This window comes from Eptesicus fuscus, chromosome 7 (assembly GCF_027574615.1).
Source record: "Eptesicus fuscus isolate TK198812 chromosome 7, DD_ASM_mEF_20220401, whole genome shotgun sequence".
In the NCBI taxonomy this organism is placed as follows: Eukaryota; Metazoa; Chordata; class Mammalia; order Chiroptera; family Vespertilionidae; genus Eptesicus; species Eptesicus fuscus.
In genome coordinates, this window is record NC_072479.1 from 2,377,322 (window position 1) to 2,399,014 (window position 21,693).

General features: G+C 41.9%; 1 pseudogene; it reads right to left on the reverse strand.

The window, feature by feature from the left end:
• Positions 1-7,153: 7,153 nt before the first annotated feature.
• Positions 7,154-7,251, reverse strand: LOC129149916 (U6 spliceosomal RNA; annotated as a pseudogene).
• Between the last annotated feature and the right edge of the window lie 14,442 nt (positions 7,252-21,693).

Genomic DNA, 21,693 nt, shown 5'->3' on the forward strand with positions numbered 1-21,693 from the left:
CACACCAAAACACAAGACACATCCTATATAATAAAAGCCTAGTATGCTAAGTGTCCGGTCGTCTGGTCATCCATTCAACCAATCAAAGTGTAATATGCTAATGATATGTTAAGGCCACTCAACTGCTCGCTATGATGTGCACTGACTACCAGGGGGCAGATGCTCCAACCAGTAGGTTAGCTTGCTGCTGGGGTCTGACCAATCGGGACTGAGCAAGATGGGCCAGACATGCCCTGGAGTCCTCCTGTGGTCCCTCCCTGGCTGGCAACCTCCCGCATCCTTCCCTGGCCCCAATCGTGCACCAGTGGGGTCTTTTGGACGGGCCCGCACCCTCTCACAATCCAGAACCCCTCAGGGGATGTCAGAGAACTGGTTTTGGCCCAATTCCACAGGCCAGGCTAAGGGATCCCACTGGTGCATGGATTTGTGCACCGGGCCTCTAGTCATAATTAAAATTGCAAAGATTAAAGAGAAAGAATATTTAAAAGCAGCAAGAGAAAAGCAGTTAGTTACCTACCAGAGAGCCCGCATAAAACTGTCAATTGCTTTCTTAACATAAACATCAATCCAGAGGAATTAGCATGCAATATTCAAAGTGATGAAAAGCAAGTACCCACAACCAATACTAGTTTACTCAGCAAAACTGCCATTTAAAATTGAAGAAGAAATAAAGAGATTTCCAGACAAGAAAAAGCCAAAGGAGTTCATTACCACCAAACCAGTATTATAGGGGATGTAAAAGGGTCTTTTTTATGAAGAAGCAAGAAAATAAAACAAAACACAGAGGAACATATTTATAGAATAAAATGGCAATAAATATGTACCTATTAATGATCACTTTAAATGTAAATGGCTTAAGTGCTCCAATAAAAAGATATAGGGTAGCTGAATAGATAAGAATACAAGATATATAAATATATGCTGTCTACAAGAGAGCCACTTCAGAATAAAAAATACACACTGACTGAAAGTAAAGGGATGAAAAAAGGTATTTTATGGGAATGGAAATAAAAAGAAGCCAGGGTGGCAATACTTATATCAGACAAAATTGATGTTAAAACAAAGGATATAATAAGAAACAAAGAAGGACACTACATAGTGATAAATGGATCATAATAAGAAACAAAGAAGGACACTACATAGTGACAAATGGATCATTTATGTCGCCAACAAAGGAGCAACTAAGTATACAAATCAAATATTGATGAACATAAAGGGATAGCTAAAAAAAATACAGTCATAGTAGATGATTTTAACAGCACACTGACATCACTGGATATATATTCCAGACTGAAAATAAATAAGGAAACAGCGTCCTTAAAATGACACACTAAAGTAGATGGATTTAATTGATATTTTCAGAACATTTCATCACAAAGAAATCAAATATACCATATTTTTCCACGTATAATATGCCCCCATGTAGAAGACGCCCCTCACCTTTCCAACCCAAAATTAAGAAATCAATATTTTAAACATAAAATAAAACACATTTTTTATTTAGTAATTATCGCAGGTAATGTTTGCATACCAGTATTATGATATTATGCAGTATATTACTTTATTTAGCCTCTGTTGCATCACTGCTCTCTTCTTCATCACTATTAGTTCCAGACATATAAATTTCTTCAACTTCTATTGTATCACTGCTGTCTTCTAAGTCACTGTCTATATATGTGAGATCATCCTCATACAGTAAACTGGTGGCATTTTCTGAGCTAACTTTTTTTGTGTTCTCATGGCCAACCCTTTTCTTCTCATGAAATTGAACACCATTTTATTTTTCCTATAAAATCAATAATGTTCATTTCACTTGCAAACATTCTTGCCTGACATTAAATAAGCTTGGTTGACACACATAAGCCACTCTGGTGCTGCTCCATAATCCAAGTCTTAAGCCTCTGCTCCAAGTTTGTCCATTTTGATGATTTTCCTCTTAAGACTTTCTTCTGTTTTGGAATCTTAAGGAGTTGTTCTTCCTGTTTTCTCCACTGTCTGATCATACACTCAGTGGGAGGAGGTCCAAATTGTCTCTCTGCAGCTCTATTTCCATGCTTTTTAGCATAGCTGATTACATTCAGTTTGAATTTTGCAGAGCAGGACAATTGCTTACCGGTATTAATCTTTTTATTTTTTGACATCTTTATAGGCTCAGAATGCTTTGGTCCCTGTTGCATCTGTGCACTCTCCACCTCCACCTCCAATTATAGCAACAGCAATCTTTTTTTATCCTTACCTGAAGATATGTTATTGATTTGAGAGAGAGAGAAAGAGAGAGAGAGAATCAAAGATGTGAGAGAGAAACATTGATCAGCACCTCCACTATGCACCCAGACTGGGAATTGAACCCACAACCTAGATATGTGCCCTGACTGTGAATTGAACTGGCAAATATTGTTGTATGAGATGATGCTCCAACTAACTGAGCCACCTGGCCAGGGCAGCCACAGCAATCTTCAGACAGAAGACAAAGTCAGAGCTATCACACTACCTAATATCAAACAATACTACAAGGCTAAAATAATTAGAACAGCATGGTACTATCATTAAAAAAACAACAACAGACATGTAGATCAATGGAACATAATAGAGAGCCAAGAAATAAAGCCATGCGTAGATGGTCAAATAATAATTGACAAAGGCAGCAAGAATATACAATGGGGTAAAGAAACTCTATTCAGTAAATGTTGTTAGAAAATTGGACAGATACATGCAAAACACACACACACAACAAGAAGACCATCTTATTAAACAAATACAAAAATAAACTCAAACTTGTTTAAAGACTTAAGTGTAAGACTGATAACATCATTTTTCAAAAAGACTTCATAAGAAGTAAAATCTCAAACATTTCTCTTAGTAATATTTTATATATGTACTAGTGGCCCGATGCACGAATGAAGATTCGTGCAAGAATGGGCCTTCATTCCCCTGGCTGCCGGCACCGCCTTTGCTCTGGCCGGAGCTGCCTTTCTGCCTTCCCACACTGCCCAGAGGCCCGGAGCGGCTGGGGTGGTGAGGAACACCTTCATCGTCGCCATGGGGATGACGCAAGCATCCCGTTCTGTCCACAGCCATTTGGTGCCTGTGTATGCAAATTAACCCACCATCTTTGTTGAGTTAATTTGCATACTCACTCCTGATTGACTGGTGGGCATTGAAAAGGTACAGTCAATTAGCATGTTACTCTTTTATTAGGTAGATATCTCTTTAGTCAAAGGAAAAGAAAGAAACAAACATTTGGGACTACATCAAACTAAAAAGTTTTTGCACAGTTAAAGAAATCATCAACAAAATAAAAAGATAACCAACTGATTGGGAGAACATATGCACCAATGATACATCTTATAAGGGATTAATATCCAAAATATATGAAATCCATATACAACTCAACACCAAAAAAATAAAAAATAAAAGACAACCAATTAAATAATGGGCTAAGGATATGAACAGATACTTGGAAAAGATACTAAATGTCACTAACTATCAGAGAAATGTAAACTAAAACCACAATGAGATATCACCTCACACCTATTAGAATGACTATCATTAATAAATCAACAAACAACAAGTGTTGATGAGGATGTGGAGAAAAAATCCTCATGCATTTTGGTGGAAATGTAGGTTGGTGCAGCCACTGTTGGAAAACAGTATGGAGGTTCCTGAAAACATTAAAAATAGAATTTCTTTATGACCCAATGATACCCCTTCTGGGAATGTTTCTGAAGAAACCCAAAACACTAATTCAAAAGTTAATATGCACCTCTATGTACATTGTAGCATTATTTACAAACCAAGCTATGGAAGCAACCCAAGGTTCCATCAATAGACAAAAGTGACTAAAAAAGCTATGGAAAATAGTATCTACAATGGAATATTACTCATCCATAAATAAAACAAACTCTTAAAATTTTCAACAAAAAAATGTACCTAGAGCAAGCAGGTAAAACTCACAGCCTGTGAGCCGCTTGTGGCCCACAATTAACATTTTTGCGGCCCAACCAATATAACGGTAAAAAAAGTTTTAATAAAAATTTCACAACTTAATTTTTACAATATCCTGTTATACATAATTATTAATAATGAACTACAACGTTTGCTAATGACTGATTACTATAATCGTGTTGCGTTCATTTCCCTTACTCACCTTATGCACAGGCACACCATTTCTCTCCACTAATACCAGCAGCGAATATTTTTGCAGCTGATTGCCACGTCCTTCGTCTTGTACTGACTTGGTTGGTGTGTGCAACAGGAAATATTTCTCTTTCGGAGAACAAGAAAAATAGATTTATTTGCATTCTACTTATTATTTGTTTATTTATTTTTATTGTCTAAAGTTTAACATACGTCTCCTTTTACACCAATTGACACCACCCCCTCCTAGGCATTCCCACCCCAGCCAAGCGCCCACTGCCCCAGTGTCTGTGTCCATTGGTTATGCTAATATTCATGCATACAAGTCCTTTGGTTGCTATCTAACCTCCCCTTCCCTACCATTTGTCTCTGGATCTATTCTTGTTAATCAAATTATATTGATCATTATATCCCACATATGAGTGAGATCATGTGATATTTATCTTTCTCCGATTGGCTTATTTGCTTAGCATAATGCTCCCCAGTTCCACATCCATGCTGTTGCAAATGGCAAAAGTTCCTTCTTTTTTATCTCGGCATAGTATTCCATTGTGTAGATGTACCACACTTTTTTAATCCACTCATCTGCTGATGGGCACATAGGCTGTTCCCAAATCTTAGCTATTGTAAATTGTGCTGCTATGAACATAGGGGTGCATAAATCCTTTCTGATTGGTGTTTCTGGTTTCTTGGGATATATTCCTAGAAGTGGGATGACTGGGTCAAATGGGAGTTCCATTTTTAACTTTTTTTGAGGAAACTCCATACTGTCTTCCATAGTGGCTGCATCAGTCTGCATTCCCAACAGCAGTACACGAGGGTTACTTTTTCTCCACATCCTCACCAGCACTTGTAGTTTGTTGATTTGTTGTTGATAGCCATTCTGACAGGTGTGAGATGATATCTCATTGTTGTTCTGATTTGCCTCTCTCAGATAATTAGTGACTTTGAGCATGTTTTCATATGTCTCTGGGCCTTCTGTATGTCCTCTTTCAAAATGTTTCTATTTAGATCCTTTGCCCATTTTTTTTATTGGATCATTTATATTCCTTTTGTTAAGTTGTATGAGTTCTTTGTAAATTTTGGAGATTAAACCCTTATGGGAAATATCATTTTCAAATATGTTCTCCCATGCAGTGGGCTTTCTTATTGTTTGTTGATGGTTTCTTTTGTTGTACAGAAGCTTTTTATTTTGATGTAATCCCATTGGTTTGTTTTCTCCTTAGCCTCCATTGCCCTAGGAGCGGTATCAGTGAAGAAATTGCTTTGGCATATGTCTGAGATTTCTCTGCCTGTGGATTCCTCTAGTATTTTTATGGATTCCTGTCTCATGTTTAAGTCCTTGATCCATTTTGAGTTTATTTTTGTGTATGGAGTAAGTTGGTGATCTAGTTTCATTTTTTTGCATGTATCTGACCTAATTTCTCAGCACCATTTATTGAAGAGACTGTCTTGATTCCATTGTATGCTCTTGCCTCCTTTGTCAAATATTAATTGAGCATAATGGCTTATGTCAATTTCTGGGTTCTATGTTCTATTCTATTGGTCTATATGTCTGTTCTTGTGCCAGTACCAGGCAGTTTTGAGAACCATGGCTTGGCAATATAGCTTGATATCTGGTATTGTGATCCCTCCAACATTGTTCTTCTTTCTCAAGATTGCTGTGGCAATTCGGGGTCCTTTTCTATTACAGATGAATTTTTGGAGAATTTGTTTTAGATCTTTGAAATAAGCCATTGGTATTTTAATGGGGATTGCATTGAATCTGTAGATTGCTTTGGGTACTATAGACATTTTAATGATGCTGATTCTACCACTCCAAGAACACTGTATATACTTCCATTTGTTTATATCTTCCTCAACCTCTTTTTTCAATGTCCTGCAGTTTTCTGAGTACAGGTCTTTTACATTCTTAGTTATGTTTATTCCTAGGTATCTTAATCTTTTTGATGCAATGGTAAATGGGATTTTATTTTTCATTTCACTTTCTGTGAGTTCATTATTGGTGTATCAAAAGGCCATAGATTTCTGCGTGTTAATTTTGTATCCTGCTACATTGCCAAAATCATTTATTAGGTTTAGTAGTTTTTTGATGGAGTCTTTGGGGTTTTCTATGTATAGTATCATATCATCTGCGTATAAGGACAGTTTTACTACTTCTTTTTCAATTTGGATGCCTTTTAGTTCTTCTTCTTGTCTGATCACTATAGCTAATACATCCAGGACTATATTGAACAGGAGTGGTGAAACTGAGCATCCTTGTCTTGTTCCTGTTCTTAGAGGAAATGATATTAGTTTTTGCCCATTGAGTATGATGTTGGCTGTAGATTTGTCATATAAGGTTTTTATTATGTTGAGGTATGATCCCTCTATTCCCGCATTGCTGAGAGTTTTTATCAAGAAAGGTTGTTGGATTTTGTCAAATGTTTTTCATGCAAAAATTGATATGATTATGTGATTTTTGTCTCTCATTTTGTTTATTTTATGTATCACATTTATTGATTTGTGGATATTGTATCATACTTGCATCCCCGGAATAAATCCCACTTGTTCATGGTGTATGATCCTTCTAATTTAATGATGAATCCGATTTGCTAGAATTTTGTTGAGGATTTTAGCATCTATATTCTCAAGAATGTTTGTCTGTAGTTCTCTTTTTTATGTGGCGTCTTTATCTAGTTTTGTGATTAGGGTAATGCTGGCTTTATAGAAAGAGTTTGGAAGTGTCTCTTCCTCTTGAATTTCTTGGAATAATCTGAGAAGGATAGGTTTTAGGTCTTCTTTGAATGCTTGATAGAACTCCCCTGTAAAGCTGTTGGTTTGGTGGTAATAAACTCCCTTAGTCCTTTTTTGTCTTTGAAGCTCCTGATTTCACTCTCAATTTTGATTAATAGCCTTTCTGGTTACAGTATTCTTGGATTCAGACCCTTCCTTTGCTTGACTTTGTATATTTCATTCCATTCTCTTCTGGCCTGATGAGTTTCTATTGAAAGATCCATCAAAAGTCTGATCAGAGAAAAATATGGAACTCTTCACTAATTTGCATGTCATCCTTGCACATAGGCCATGCTAATCTCTGTATCATTCCAATTTTAGTGAGCACTGCATTCTGCTTATTAATTTGTGCAGTTATTTAGTGTCTGGTAAGTTAATGTCCAAGAAAAAATAATTTTTATTAAAATGTTCTATTATTTTATGTTAATGATTACTCATTTATTTCAGCCCCTTGTATGCAGCATGTCTCTATCAAAATAAATCTATGTTTCTATGAAAATTGAAGCTTTTGTTTTTTTGTGGCCCACATAAACTTAAACTTTTGTTTATTTGGCCCCATGTTAGCCTTTGAGTTTGACATGCTTGACCTAGAGGGTATGATTCTAAGTAAAATAAGTCAGTCAGGGAAAGACAGATACCACATGATTTCACTTAGATGTGGAATCTAAAGAACAATATAAATGAGCGAACAACACAGAAACCGACTCATAGATACAGAGAACAGACTGATGGTTGCCAGTGGAATATGAGCTTGGGGGACTGTGTGAAAAAGGTAAAGGGATTGAGAAGCACTGATTGGTAATTACAAAATAGTCATGGGGATGTAAAGAACATTAGAGGAAATACTAATATAGTCAATAATATTGTAATAACTATGTATGGTGCCATGTGCTACTGGAAATATCAGGGGAAACACTTTGTAAAGTATATGATTGTCTAACCACTGTGCTGTATACCTAAAACAAAATAATATTGAATGTGCCCTAGCAGGTTTGTCTCAGTAGATAGAGCACCAGCCTGTGGACCAAAGGGTCCTGGGTTTAGTTCCAAGGGGAATGTACCTTGGTTGCAGGCTCTTCCCCACCCTGGGCCCTGGTCTGGGCTAGTGCAGGAGGCAACCAATTGATACGTTTCTCTCACATTGATGTTTCTCTCTGTCTTTCCCTCTCTCTTTCTTTTTCCCTAAAAATCAATGAAAAAATATCTTGGAGTGGGATTAACAAAACAAAACAAAAATATATTGAACATATACTGTAATTTAAAAATTTTTAAATAAAAAAGTAAAATAATAAATAAGAATATCAAATAATTGTGGAACAATATCAAATGTAAAGTGTATCTTTGATAGAAAACAAGCAAAAGAAATATTTGAGGAAATAATGGTTGATAACTTTTCAAAATTGATGCCAGACACTAAACCTTTAGAAACATCAGAAAATTCCCAAGCAATAATGAAAGCAAAACATTGAGATGTGTATAATCAAAATACAGAAAACTGAAGAGAATCTCTTAAAGCCAGAGGGGGGAAATCCTTGCTTACGGAGAGAAATGTTAAATTTAGCAAAATCTTGTCCAATTTATTAGAAATTAAATATAGGGCATTAAATCCATTGGATAAGCTACAGTTTGTAACCTTCCATCAAGCTTGGAGGATACTTTGTTGTTGTTGTTTTTTTGTTTGTTTTTTATATATTTTATTGATTTTTTACAGAGAGGAAGAGAGAAGGATAGAGAGTTAGAAACATCGATGAGAGAGAAACATCGACAGCTGCCTCTTGCACACCCCCTACTGGGGATGTGCCCACAACCAAGGTACATGCCCTTGACTGGAATCGAACCTGGGACCCTTGAGTCCGCAGGCCAACGCTCTATCCACTGAGCCAAACCGGTTTCGGCTTTGGAGGATATTTTGAATACATATTGCAATTATATTTTCTAATGTATAATAGAATAATTATTAATTTAATAATGCATCATTTACTTTTGTTTCTTAATGATTACGATATTTTAAATTTACCTGTTTTATTAATCTAAAGTTTTAGACATTGCTGTGGTTTTCCAAATCTTAGAAACAAACATTTGATTTTGCACTCTCATAGAAATGACATCAAACACAAGAACATATCAGTCAGGAAGTGTTCTTCACAGTGGCCCCATTTCTAGTTATGTCCATGTGAATCAATTGTCTCAGTGAATATTTATTTATTATTATTTCGTTTGTGTAATTGGAGAGGAACAGTTGTTATGATAGGTTATAGAATCAAGCATGCCAGATTTGAGTGTTCTGAACTGAAATAATAAGCAAGGATAAATCCTGAATTTGGCATCTAAAATTTTTATTTTTTCATGGAATGGGAAAGTCATGTTGTCCAACTATTCCTCTAGACCACATGTTATGGGTGAGAAGAGTGGCAAATAGCAACATATTTTGTTTTGTTCTTTTAATCTTCACCCATTTGGGCTTTTTTCCCCATTGATTATTAGAAAGAGTGGAAGGGAGGGAGGATGTGGTGAGAAAGTGAGAGTGAAAGAAAGAATGAGAGAGAGAGAGAAACATTGATGTGAAAGAGAAATATTGATTGGCTGTCTCCTGCCTGCACCTGAACTGAGACCAGGGATTGAACCTGCAACCCAGGTACATGCCCTTGACCAGGAATGGAACCCATCACCCTTCAGTGTGCAGGCCAACTCTCCAATAACTGAGCCACATCAGCCATGAAGTTAAAAACAACTAACATGATCATCTTCTTTTATATATAGCAACAGTCTCTGTGCTACTAGAGTGAACTCTAGATAAGGGAAGGTGTCAAGCACTGTGTTCATCCCTGGCAAGATCTGGGACACAGTGTTTATTTCTAGATGGCATCATTCCAAAGGGCTGTTTATAAAGTATAGAGAAGGATCTAGAATTAAAAGCACTATGTGGGGGGAATACTTACTAAAATTGTGCTGTTCTGCAAAGATAAAAGAAGGCTCATGGTAGACATTATTCTGCCTTTTAAGTATCTACAGTTTGTCATATTGATTATATAGTAGATGTTTTCATTGCTCTTGAAAGGGAGAATTAAAAACAACTGTCAAAAGTTATAGAAAATAGCCGACTGGCTTAATGTAAAATGGACATTTCCACCTTTCAGTGCTCTCCATCAGACATTCCTGACCACTGCTTCTCCAGAATGGTGTAGAATATGGGAGGTTAGAATGGTGGAGTTCTCTTCTTACTCAGAGTCAGTGGTTTAAAATTATCTCTGCTTACTAGTACAGTCAGTAAAACTTTGTAGTAAATTTGTTGGTAAACAATCATTACTATAGTTACAAATTAAAAATAAGTATTCCTTGCTTCATGGGTTAAAACCAACTTGGTTAATTATAATATAACTAGTGGCCTGGTGCACAAAATTCATGCACAGGTTGGGGGTGTCCCTCAGCCCAACCTGCACTCTCTCCAATCTGGGACCCCTCAGGGGATGTCCAACTGCCCACAGGGATCGAGCCTAAACCGGCAGTCGCACATCCCTCTCGCAATCTGGGACTGCTGGCTCCTAACCATTCACCTGTCTGCCTGCCTGATCGCCCCTAACCACTCTGCCTGCCAGCCTACTCGCCCTCAACTGTCCCCCCTACCGGCCTCATGGCCCCCAACTGCTCCCCCTGTCTCCCCCACAACTGCCGGCCTGCTTTTCCCAATTGCCCTCCCCTCCTGGCCTGATAGCCCCTAACTGCCTCTGCCTCGACCCGCCACTGTGGCTTTGTCCGGAAGGTCTCCCAGAAGGTCTCCAGGTCTAATTAGCATATTACCCTTTTATTAGTGTGTATTGATTTCAGAGAGGAAGGGAGAAGGGGAGAAACATCAATGATAGAGAATCATGGATCAGCTGCCTCCTGCACACACCCTACTGGGGATCGAGCCCACAACCGGGGCATGTGCCCTTGACCGGAATTGAACTCGGGACCCTGCAGTCTGCAGGCTGAGCTCTATCCACTGAGCCAAACCAGCCAGGGCACCACCAGTCACTTTCAGAACGTTGTATTGCTTCTAGAAGAAACCCCGTGCCACCTTCCCCATCTAGCTGCCTGCCCCACCCAGCCATCTGCACACTGCTGTTTCAGACATTTTATGGGAATGGGACCATACACGATGGGCGTTTGGTGACCGGCTGCCTCGCTTGGGTGTGTACCTCGGAGTGGCGGGTTGCAGGGTCCTATGTGACTGATATTAATCATTTGAGGAGCGGCCGCACCATTTCCATCCGACAGCAGTGTGTGAGGCTCGGATCTGTCCACAGCCTCGCCAACACTTGCTCTCATGTAACTTTTGGTTCTAGCCTCCAAGGTGAGCTCGGGGTCCGCCTAAGCATTGCTCTCTAGAGCAACAACCTATGCTTTTCCATTCAGTTTTAAAGTGGGAGTTGTGTAAAATGTCTGCACAGACATCCCTGTTGGTGAGTTCTCGCTGCTCAGGATCCGCTGTGACACAGCTTGCAGGGGCTAAGTCTGTCCCAGGCCACCCTCACCCCCCTGCTGCCGGGTCCTGTCTGGTACTGGGGAGGGCCCTGGGGAGGGCGCTGGGGGCACCAGCCAACCCTCTGCGGGGCTGGCCACAGGCTGCATTGGGCTTTGGGAGCCGAGGGGGGAAGAGTGAGGCTCAGGAGCAGCTTTGGGGCCGTGCCTGTTGCGGTGACTGTGCTGCTCCCCGCAGGCCGAGGTGAGTGGTGGGGGTGGGGGGGTGGGGGGAGTGGGGAGGGATACCTTCTCTGAATGAAGCCATCGGAGCCGAGGAACTCCTGGGTGCCCGTCTGTGGGCTCCACTGGGCCCACCGTCTGGCTTCTACACCTCAGAAAGCAAAGGTCCGATCAGCAAAAATGAAAACTTTAAAGAGGTGACGTGGGCTCCACCTCAGAGTGGCTCAGACACGGTTCACGGTCCCACGTGGGACTGCAGACACCAGTGGGTGTGGGCAGTGGCCACATGGGCCCGGCATGGCCCTCTGGCAGGGCCCGAGTGCAGGGAGGAGCCGGAGCTTCTTTGGGAGAGAAAGTTCATGGGGCTGAAGGCTCCCTCTTCAAACACTGATCGCTGGTCAAGGTCTGCCCCCCAACTCACATCCATGGGGCCCTCCTCATGGAGTAAAGGGTGCCAGGCGAGGCCTCTTCCTGGGCGTCCTCACGGACCCGGTGGCTCTCCTGAGTCTGTGGGGGTAGATTGTGGGGCTCCCCACTGCAGCCCTGAGGCCAGGCTCTGGGTTCAGAGCTGGGGTCCCCAGTGCCGCAGCCCCCTGATCTACAGCTCCCCCCAATCTGCAGCCCCCCATCCACAGTCCTTCTGATCTGCAGCCCCCTGTGCAGTGACTCTGGGCTCATTGTGAATGCATCATTATTCCAGGCCTGAGGGTGTGCTGGCATGCGGGGGGCTGCCAGCGCTGGGAGCCTGAGGCTGCTCAGGTCCCTGCTATTTGGTCATGGTGTTAAGGCGTCTGGGCTAATTTGCATATTTCTCTATTATATATCTACACTGAGTGGCCAGATTATTATGATCTCTGAACACATAATAATCTGACCACTCAGTGTATATCTTTTTTTTTTAAATAGATTTTATTGATACTTTTACAGAGAGGAAGGGATAGGGATAGAGAGCTAGAAACATCGACGAGAGAGAAACATCCATCAGCTGCCTCCTGCACACCCCTTACTGGGGATGTGCCTGCAACCAAGGTACATGCCCTTGACCGGAATCGAACCTGGGACCCTTCAGTCCGCAGGCCGACGCTCTATCCACTGAGCCAAACTGGTCATGGCTCAGTGTATATCTTATATAATAAAAGACTAATATGCAAATTGTCCCCTCGACCAGGAGTTCGACCAGCAGGCAGGCCGGCAAACCGCCCATGTCCCGTCCCCCTGGCCAGGCTGGCTGGACCCCACCCATGCACGAATTCATGCACCTATTCATGCACGAATTCAGGCCTCTAATATATATATATACTGAGTGGCTAGATTATTATGCGTTCAGAGATCATAATAATCTGACCACTCAGTGTATATAAACGTGTTAAAACAGGTTATTATCCTTTGTTTAAGTTTGCTAATATTTTCTTATTAAAGTGACTACATAAAAGTTAATGAAATATTCTTATGTGAGGCGATATTTTATTAAAATCCACGTTTTCTAAACATGTTGACATTTTCTTTAAAGTATTAAGAAAAGTATAAAGTTTATCCAGAGCTTATGAAAGCTGTCACCAAAACATTATTTGCACATTAAGTAGAAGTGAAGGTAGCTGCAGCTGGAATTATTCCCACTTTTTTGCCATATAATCAGATATTTGAAGAAATTTTCTAGTAAAAGGGAAGAAAATATAATGAACTTGAAAGATTGGATAGATTGTCTTTTACATGAAGTATATGAGAAAAATCTTTTCATGTGGAGGTGAGGCACATGAAAGTTATGCTTTAGAGTTATACTCTTACTAAATTTTATCAGAAATAAAGGTTATATTTAATTTTGCTCTTTATTTTATACTAATGGACTGCTGCACAAAATTCAGGCACATTAAAAGGAAATTAATTAGCGGATATATTTTAATATTGCTATTTGCCCTTTCTCTATAATAGAAGTGTCAGAGATTAAAGAAAATCAGTAAAATGTATATTAAAATCTCCCTCCTGTCAGAGTCTGAGGCATACCACGGGACCCAGAGTCAAGTCCCTGCCCACCCACACGTGCTTCAAAAACGCAGGAGACCCAGACCCCGCCAGCCCCACCCCCATTGGGTGAGACCCAGGCCTGACTGGCCCCACCCCTGTCAAGCCCCTCCAGGCAGAGGGTGCAGCCTCAGGTTCCCCAGCCCGGCATCAGGCAGGGGCCACAGCCTCTGGTCCCCCAGCCCAATGCTGGGTGGGGTGCAGTCTCAGGTCCCCCGTCAAACCCCACCAGGTGGGAGCCATTGCCTGAGGTCCCCATCAAGCCTCTTGGGATGGGGTGCATGGCCTGAGGTCCCTTGCCCCAGCCAAGCACCATGCAGCTTCCAGGACCTGCTGTTTGGTTGTGATGTTACGGCATCCCAGCTAATTTACATATTCTTCTATTATTAGATAAACTAGAGGCCCAGTGCACAAAATTCATGCATGGGGGGGGGGTTGTCCCTCAGCCCAGCCTGCACTTTCTCCAATCTGGGACCCCTTGAGGGATCCCAGTAGGATCGGGCCTAAATGGCCAGTCAGACATCCCTCTCACAATCCAGGATTGCTGGCTCCCAACTGCTCACCTGCCTGCCTTCCTGATTGCCCCTAACCGCTTTTGCCTGCCTCCCTGATCACCCCCTAACTACTCCCCTGCCAGCCTGATTGATGCCTAACTGCTCCCCTGCCAGCCCAATTGCCCCTAACTGCCCTTGCCTGCAGGCCTGGTCCCCCCCAAACTACCCTCTCCTGTGGGTCTGGTCCCCCACAACTGCTCTCCCCTGCAGGCCTGGTCATCCCTAACTGCCCTACCCTGCAGGCTTGATCACCTCCAACTGTCCTCCCTTGCAGGCCTGGTCCCTTCCAACTGTCCTCCCCTGCTGGTCATCTTGTAGCGGCCATCTTGTGTCCACATGGGGGCAGCCATCTTGTGTGTTGGAGTGATGGTCAATTTGCATATTACTCTTTTATTAGATAGGATAGAGGCCTGGTGCATGGGTGGGGGCCAGCTGGTTTGCCCTGAAGGGTGTCCTGGATCAGGGTGGGGCTTCCCTTGGGGCATGAGGCAGCCTGGGTGAGGGGCCTGTGGTAGTTTGCAGGCCAGCCATGCCCCCCGGCAACCCAAGAGGAGGCCCTGGCATCTGGGATTTCTTTATCTTATATAATTGAAACTTTGTAGCCTTGAGCGGAGGCCAGGGCAGGCCAGGAAGCTTGGCTTCCTCCATCGCCAGGGGCAACCCAAGCCTCCTGCTCTCTCTAGCTCTGTGGCTGCTGCCATATTTTGGGGATTTATTTATCTTCTAGAATTGAAACTTTGTAGCCTTGAGCGGAGGCCAGGGCTGGCCAGGGAGGGAAGCTTGGCTTCCTCCATTTCTAGGACAACCCAAGCCTCCTGCTTGTTCAGCTCTGTGGCTGGCCGCCATTGTGGTTGGGTTAATTTGCATACTCACTCCTGATTGGGTGGTGGGCATGGCTTGGCGTAGCAGAGTGATGATTAATTTGCATGTTACTCTTTTATTAGTGTAGATTATTTTTTTCTGTCACCATTTATCCCCTCTATCCCCTCCTCCACCCATTTGTTTGACTCACTTGGATGCAGTTTCTGTTTCTAGTCACGTTTTTCCAGTACTAGTGAAGCATCCATCTTATATAAAAACAGCTGTTTGAAATTTTAACCCTGCTATTTTGGCTTCTGTAAACGCTTGCTTGCTTAAATGATAAAGAAAATAAGACTACTCCCATTCCAGAGAGGCCATGGACTATGCCCCAGACAGAGTTGTCAGTGCTGACACCAGGCCAGGCCTTGAGATATGGTCTCATGGCCCCTTCCCAGCACATAGGTCTTCTTTCCCAGAAGGCCCAGAAGTCTCATTCCAAATTTGGGAGACAAAAGAGCTAGGAAAAGTATAAATAGAAAAGGTTTCTTCCATGTATGGGGGGCCCTGAATTTGAAAGGCACATTTTCTCTGGCCCTGCGCTTAATAAATGTAACTCCCTTTCTCTAAGCATGGCTTGTTTTTTTTTTTTTCTGGCCTTCTGTAACATAATGGTTCCCTGACCGAGAAGAAGGCCAAACATGATGGCCTTTTGACCTCCGGTAAGTGGACCGGGTTTGGGGCCTGGGGGAGCTGGACAGGTCTACGGAAGGCACTGCTCTGCTGATTGAGCAGAATTGAAGCAGGGGACTCTGGGCACTCTCAGACCTCAGCATCTGGAGAGAGTGGACGGACACTTCTGGACCTGTCGACAGAATTGGTAAGGTAGGGGCCTTGTCAGTCAGGCCCAATCCAAGTGAGTGGAAGGGGGAGCTTGATCACCTCCCCAGAAGTCAAGGCCTTCTTCAGGCAATTAATCAGGAATCAGGTGGACTGTTTAAACTCTGAGCAAATATCTGGTAGAAGTCAAAAACTCATACTGTCTGGTGTATAAATGTAAGTGTGAGAGTCTGTGTGAAAGATAGTGCAAACCCTGCTTTAGGGGGAAGACAGTAGAGAACTTTTAATTGCTTTTCCTTGATTTATAATTTCGCTGTGTTAGTTTAAAACCTTGGAATTCTAGGGTTAATTTAACAGTATAAAATTTGTGAAGGTTGCCAATCCAGAGAAGTTTAAACAAAGGCTTGTTGAGTTAAGATTAGTCATAATTAACTGCTTTGTAAGCTGCCTTTTTCAGCCCTTCAAGCAAACAGAGAATCATGTGGTCCTGAGAACTGCGACCTGCCTGCCCTTCCTGATAGATTTATAGTGGGTCTCTGGGGGAGGAAGAGAGCCGAAAACTGCTCTAGAGCAGGTGTGAGAAAGGGTAGAGGTGGTAAAATTCATTTCCAGCCTGCTGAGATAGAGAAGCCCTAGGCTGGGGGACAGGGGATGGTTGGAGATATCAGAAGTGGTGAAGGTTGAGATCTTCTGGGGCCTTGGAGTAAAGAAGGAAAATCTGGGAGGGAGAGCAGCTGTTCCTTAAGTGTAAAAAGCCTGATTATACAGGATCTCAGACCACTTGCCTTATTTCCCCTGCTAAGGACAGAGTAAATGGTTAATGCAGAAAAGGGGGGGGGTCGTGGGGAGAGCAGGGAGAGATAAGTTTTTGTTGATTTTTGCTTATCTGAACTATGCTAGACTCAAGGCTTTCTGCAAAACACAGTGGATCTTCCTCTGCTCCGTTTTATTCTTTTTAACCCTTCCAATACACATAAAGAAAATCTCATTGTCCGAGCCTGGCAGGGTGGGGTTACTGGGTACTTCTTGGGTGGTGGTAGAATATTCAGTAAAGGAACTTTAAGATATAATATCTTTAATGTTACAACTAGTTTAAGTTTTAAAAATCTCTCTCAAAAGTAAATATTTTTACCTACTCTTAGTTTTATCACAGAAGGTCTAAGTCATAAATGTTAATCTAAGAAATTCTGACTGTTTACTTTTTAGGAATCATTAAAGGATTGAGGTTTCAAAGAATAAGGAATACTGAGTAGAAGGTCTGAGGCATGGTTATGCATTTTTAAAGGACAGAGAAAGAAGGTTTGAAGGCTAATTTGGAAGTGTAAAATTTATAAAAGTTGTGTATATAATAAGAAGGAGAAGAGAAATGTTGAAAGGAAATCAAATAATATAGGCCAGTAAGCCAGGCCAGAAAGAGTAAATAATTTACATTCTGCCTCCCTAAACAGAGCGTAAATAGTTATGCCAAAGTACTTAGGGAGGGACTGAGAAAAGAAATCTAACAGTTACTGTTTGTTATAATACATTCAGAAAATATTACTTTGGAAAGTCCATAAAAAGGACTGGCAAGGAAAATTCTATCTTAAAGCAGGTCAGTATATTTTTCTCCTTATACAATTCCTCCAAAATTTGGCAATACTTAATAAATAAATCATGGCAATACATTTCTTTTTATTTTATTTTATTTTATTTTTACATTTATTTTATTCATTTATTTTTTTAATAAATCTTTATTGTTCAGATTATTACAATTGTTTCTCCTTCCCCCCCCCCATATCTCCCCATCACCCGGTTCCCTCCCCCCACCCCGTTGTCCTTAATCATAGGTGTATGATTTTTGTCCAGTCTCTTCCCATACCCCCCACACAGACACCCCTTTCCCTCTGAGAATTATCAATCCACTCCCATTCTATCCCTCATTCTATTATGTTCACCAGTTTATTCTGTTCCTCAGATTATGAATTCACTTGATTTTTAGAATCACTTGTTGATAGATATTTGTTGTTCATAATTTTTATCTTTACTTTTTTCTTCTTTTTCCTCTTTTTAAAGAATACCTTTCAGCATTTCATATAATACTGGTTTGGTGGTGATGAACTCCTTTAGCTTTTTCTTAGCTGTGAAGCTCTTTATCTGCCCTTCAATTCTGAATGATAACTTTGCTGGGTAGAGTAGTCTTGGTTGTAGGTTCTTGCTATTCATCACTTTGAATATTTCTTGCCATTCCCGTCTGGCCTGCATGGTTTCTGTTGAGAAATCAGCTGACAGTCGTATGGGTGCTCCCTTGTAGGTAACTAACTGTTTTTCTCTTGCTGCTTGTAAGATTCTCTCTTTGTCTTTTGCCCTTGGCATTTCAATTATGATGTGTCTTGGTGTGGTCCTCTTTGGATTCCTCTTGTTTGGGGTTCTGTGAGTTTCCTGAACTTGTATGTCTATTTCTTTCACCAGGTGAGGGAAGTTTTCTTTCATTATTTCTTCAAATAGGTTTTCAGTATCTTGCTCTCTTTCTTCTGGCACCCCAAAAATTCGGATATTGGTACGCTTAAAGCCATCCCGGAGGCTCCTTGTGCTATCCTCACACTTTTGGATTCTTCTTTCTTTCCACCTCTTTGGTTGGGTGTTTTTTTCTTCCTCATACTCCAGATCTTTTGTTTGACTCTTCGGGTACAGTGGTCTACAGTTGAGTGCTGTATATTCTTTATTTCAGACAGTGTATGCATAATTTCTGACTGGTCCTTTTCCATTTTTTTGGTATTCTCATTAAGGTCCTTGAAGGTCTCTTCAAGTTTCTCAGCGGTTTATAGAAGATTCTTGAGTAACCTTATAAATATGGTTCTGAATACTGTGACGTCCATTAGTTTGCTTTCATGTATCTCTCCTACTTGTGACATACTTCGATGTCTCCACATTTTGGCTGCCTCCCTGTGTTGATGGAGTGGCTTTGTGTGGTCGGTGACCTATAGGGGCCGGTAGCTCAGCTTCCCCAATCACCCTAGGTGGTTGCTCTTGGTACTCCCCTTTGTGGGCTGAGTGGAATGTCTTGGTGTAGTTAAAAGCCCTGATTGCTGTTGGTACACTGGGAGGAATTGACCACCGGTCCAATTGGTTGTGAGGGCCTGCTGTGTCTATAATGGAAGAATTGCTGTGCTGGAGACACAGTAGGGCTTTGGTGCTCACTGAGTCTGCCTCTTGAATGTGTCCCTTATGAGAGTGGTTGAAATCTGGTGTCGTCCACACCGACAGAAAAATCACTCTCACTCTCCGAACGATGGCCGAGAGTCCCGTAGGTGTCTGGGTCCCCCACGTGTCCCCAGAAACTGGAGTTCAGAGTGGTTGGGATTGTGGGTATCACTGGCGGGAGTTGATCTCCAAGCCAGTTGGCTGTGAGGATCAGCAGTGTCTCCACTGGGAGAGCTTCTGTGCTCATCTTGGATGGGGCGGAGTCTTAGAGTGGCACAGACAAGCTTTGGTTTCCCATCTGCTCCGCCCTAAGAGGGGCAGTTTCTCCGTGCCCGAATTAATGGCTGCATGCCTCTGAGAGAAGGCAGCTTTCGAGCCTCTCCCGCTGCCTAACAGACCAGTTTCTCCTCAGCTGGGGCTGGATTTCAGTGCAGACCGGAGGTTTTGTTTTTCTCCCAAATGAGAAATCCAGTCACTGGGAGGGCTGTGCTCAGCTTGGATGGGGCGGAGTCTAAGGGTGGTGCAGACAAACTTGGTTTCAGTCCGCGCCACCCTAAGAGGGCCGACTTCTCCGTGCCCTAATCAATGGCTGCGCGCCTCTGAGAGAAGGCAGCTTTGGAGCCTCGTCCGCTGCCAAACAGACCAGTTTCTCCTGACCGCAGCTGTATTTCAGTGCAGTCGGGAGGTTCTGTTTTTCTCCCAAACGAGAAAGCTAGCCACGCAGCATCTGCTGCCCTCCCTCTCCGTGCGCTGTGAGCAAGCCTGCCGCATATCAGCCGCCCGCCCTTTCCATGCTCACGGATCTCTGCACCTCCACAGCTCCTGAGGCTCAGCGTCCCCCTCTCTTTTTTCCTCTAGTTGTAGGTTTTCCACTCTGCCAGCTTTCCGGTGGTTCTGGACAGTGTGCGCTCTCTTTTCCAGTTGTAGTTTCAAAATTGTTGTGGTAGGCAACAGTTAGGTGTTTACCTTATGCTGCCATCTTGGTTTCTCCTGTTCCATAGTTTTTGTGGGTTTCAGCTTACCATGGTGGTAATGACTGACTACTGCACATTTTATTGGCTGCCTTCCCTTCCCTATGTCACTTCCTCACTCCTCTTATCACGACCTTGGACCTCCTCCAAAACTATATGCATTCAAATCCTGTCTCAAGGACTAAGTCTGGGTGAATCTAAGCTAAGTCACAGACTAAACAACAACAAATTTTTGTTGAGCCATATCTAACACAAGATTTTATGCTAAATATTAGGAATTCAGGAATGAGTGAGACACTCTCCATGCTCTTGAGTCTACAATATATTTAATATTATAATAGTCATTAATGTAATTTAAAAAATAAGATTTTAGAGATAATGGGTAGTAATATGTGCTGACCTCAAGCAACTAAACTTTCAGATGTTGAATAACAAACAGAAGCTTAAAGACCTAGAATTTGGGGGACACAGTAAGCCTGAGTAACACCTGCCTTCTTCAAGACTCACTAGTTTATAAACACCAGCCTAAAATCAACAAACAGAAACATGAAAGTTAGAAACCAAGTCCTATGGAACTGACAAGTGAGTGCTACTGTTGTGTGACTTAGACAAAAGTGAATATGGGCTTTATGTTTTTATGTGATGTTCTATCAAATTATATCGCCTGCCACAAAGCAAAGAAACAATTTACCTAGACCTATAATCAGAGTTATAGATATTTAAGATAAGTTCTAATTTGACAGAATTAAGTCCTCAACACAATGTGTGACCTTATAGCTGAAGTACTCCAACTGCCCTTTAAGGGTCCGATGCACATAGCACCAAGCCCGGCCACACCTACTCAGAATATCCTATAGCTTCCCTCTTTCCAACTATCCAAAGATGCAGAAAAAGAGTGCTGAGGGGATCACAGGCTCTAGGGACAATCCCAGGAGCCTTTGTTCCTGGTGCATCTGAAGGACCATGCTCCTGCTGACTGCCCAGAGCTTTTCTCCTCAGTCACACCCTTTCTCCTATGAAGAGCTCAGAAAGTAAAGAAAGCTGTTCTTGTTTCAGGCAAGAATTGGGTAACAAAGAGACATGCAAAACATAAAATGATGTGATCTAGCCAAATGGTAAGGAACTGTCAAAAGCAGGGGAAAAGTCAGAAGTTCCCTTCAAAATCATCATTCTTACTTTATTCACAGAACCAATTTCACAAGAAACCAGCTCTCTTTTACTGATCCCCCCTTTCCCCAATAAACCCTGTATTTTCTTCCCCTTAGAAAAATCTGATCACTCACACAGATATATTCACCATAAAATGATAATAAAATGTTTAAATATTTCTTTGGTTTCAAGCTCAGAAAAAAGAGGTAGTCACAGAAAGTTTATATAGTATTCTTCACATGAATTCTTGTAGTATAAGAAAACCCTGGGCCTGGTCCAAGATGAGAAGTGTGGAGCTACCCCAAAATGGTTTGGCTAGCCAGGAAGTTAAGAAAGTCTGGGATTAAAGCAGTTTTCATAAAGTGTTCATTGGCTCAATTAGAATAGCTGCCTTCCTATTGGCAAAGAAGCCATAAGGGAAGCAGAATGCTGTTCCTCTAACCCTAACTGCTTTCCTTCAGCTCATTTATTATGTCAGAACAGAAGTCTCCAGGTGGGAGCAGGGACAGTCTAGACATCATTTATTGGCCACTGATGAGTGGAAACAAGACTGCAGAACCTACTTTTTTTCTGCTTTTGGGCTTTCC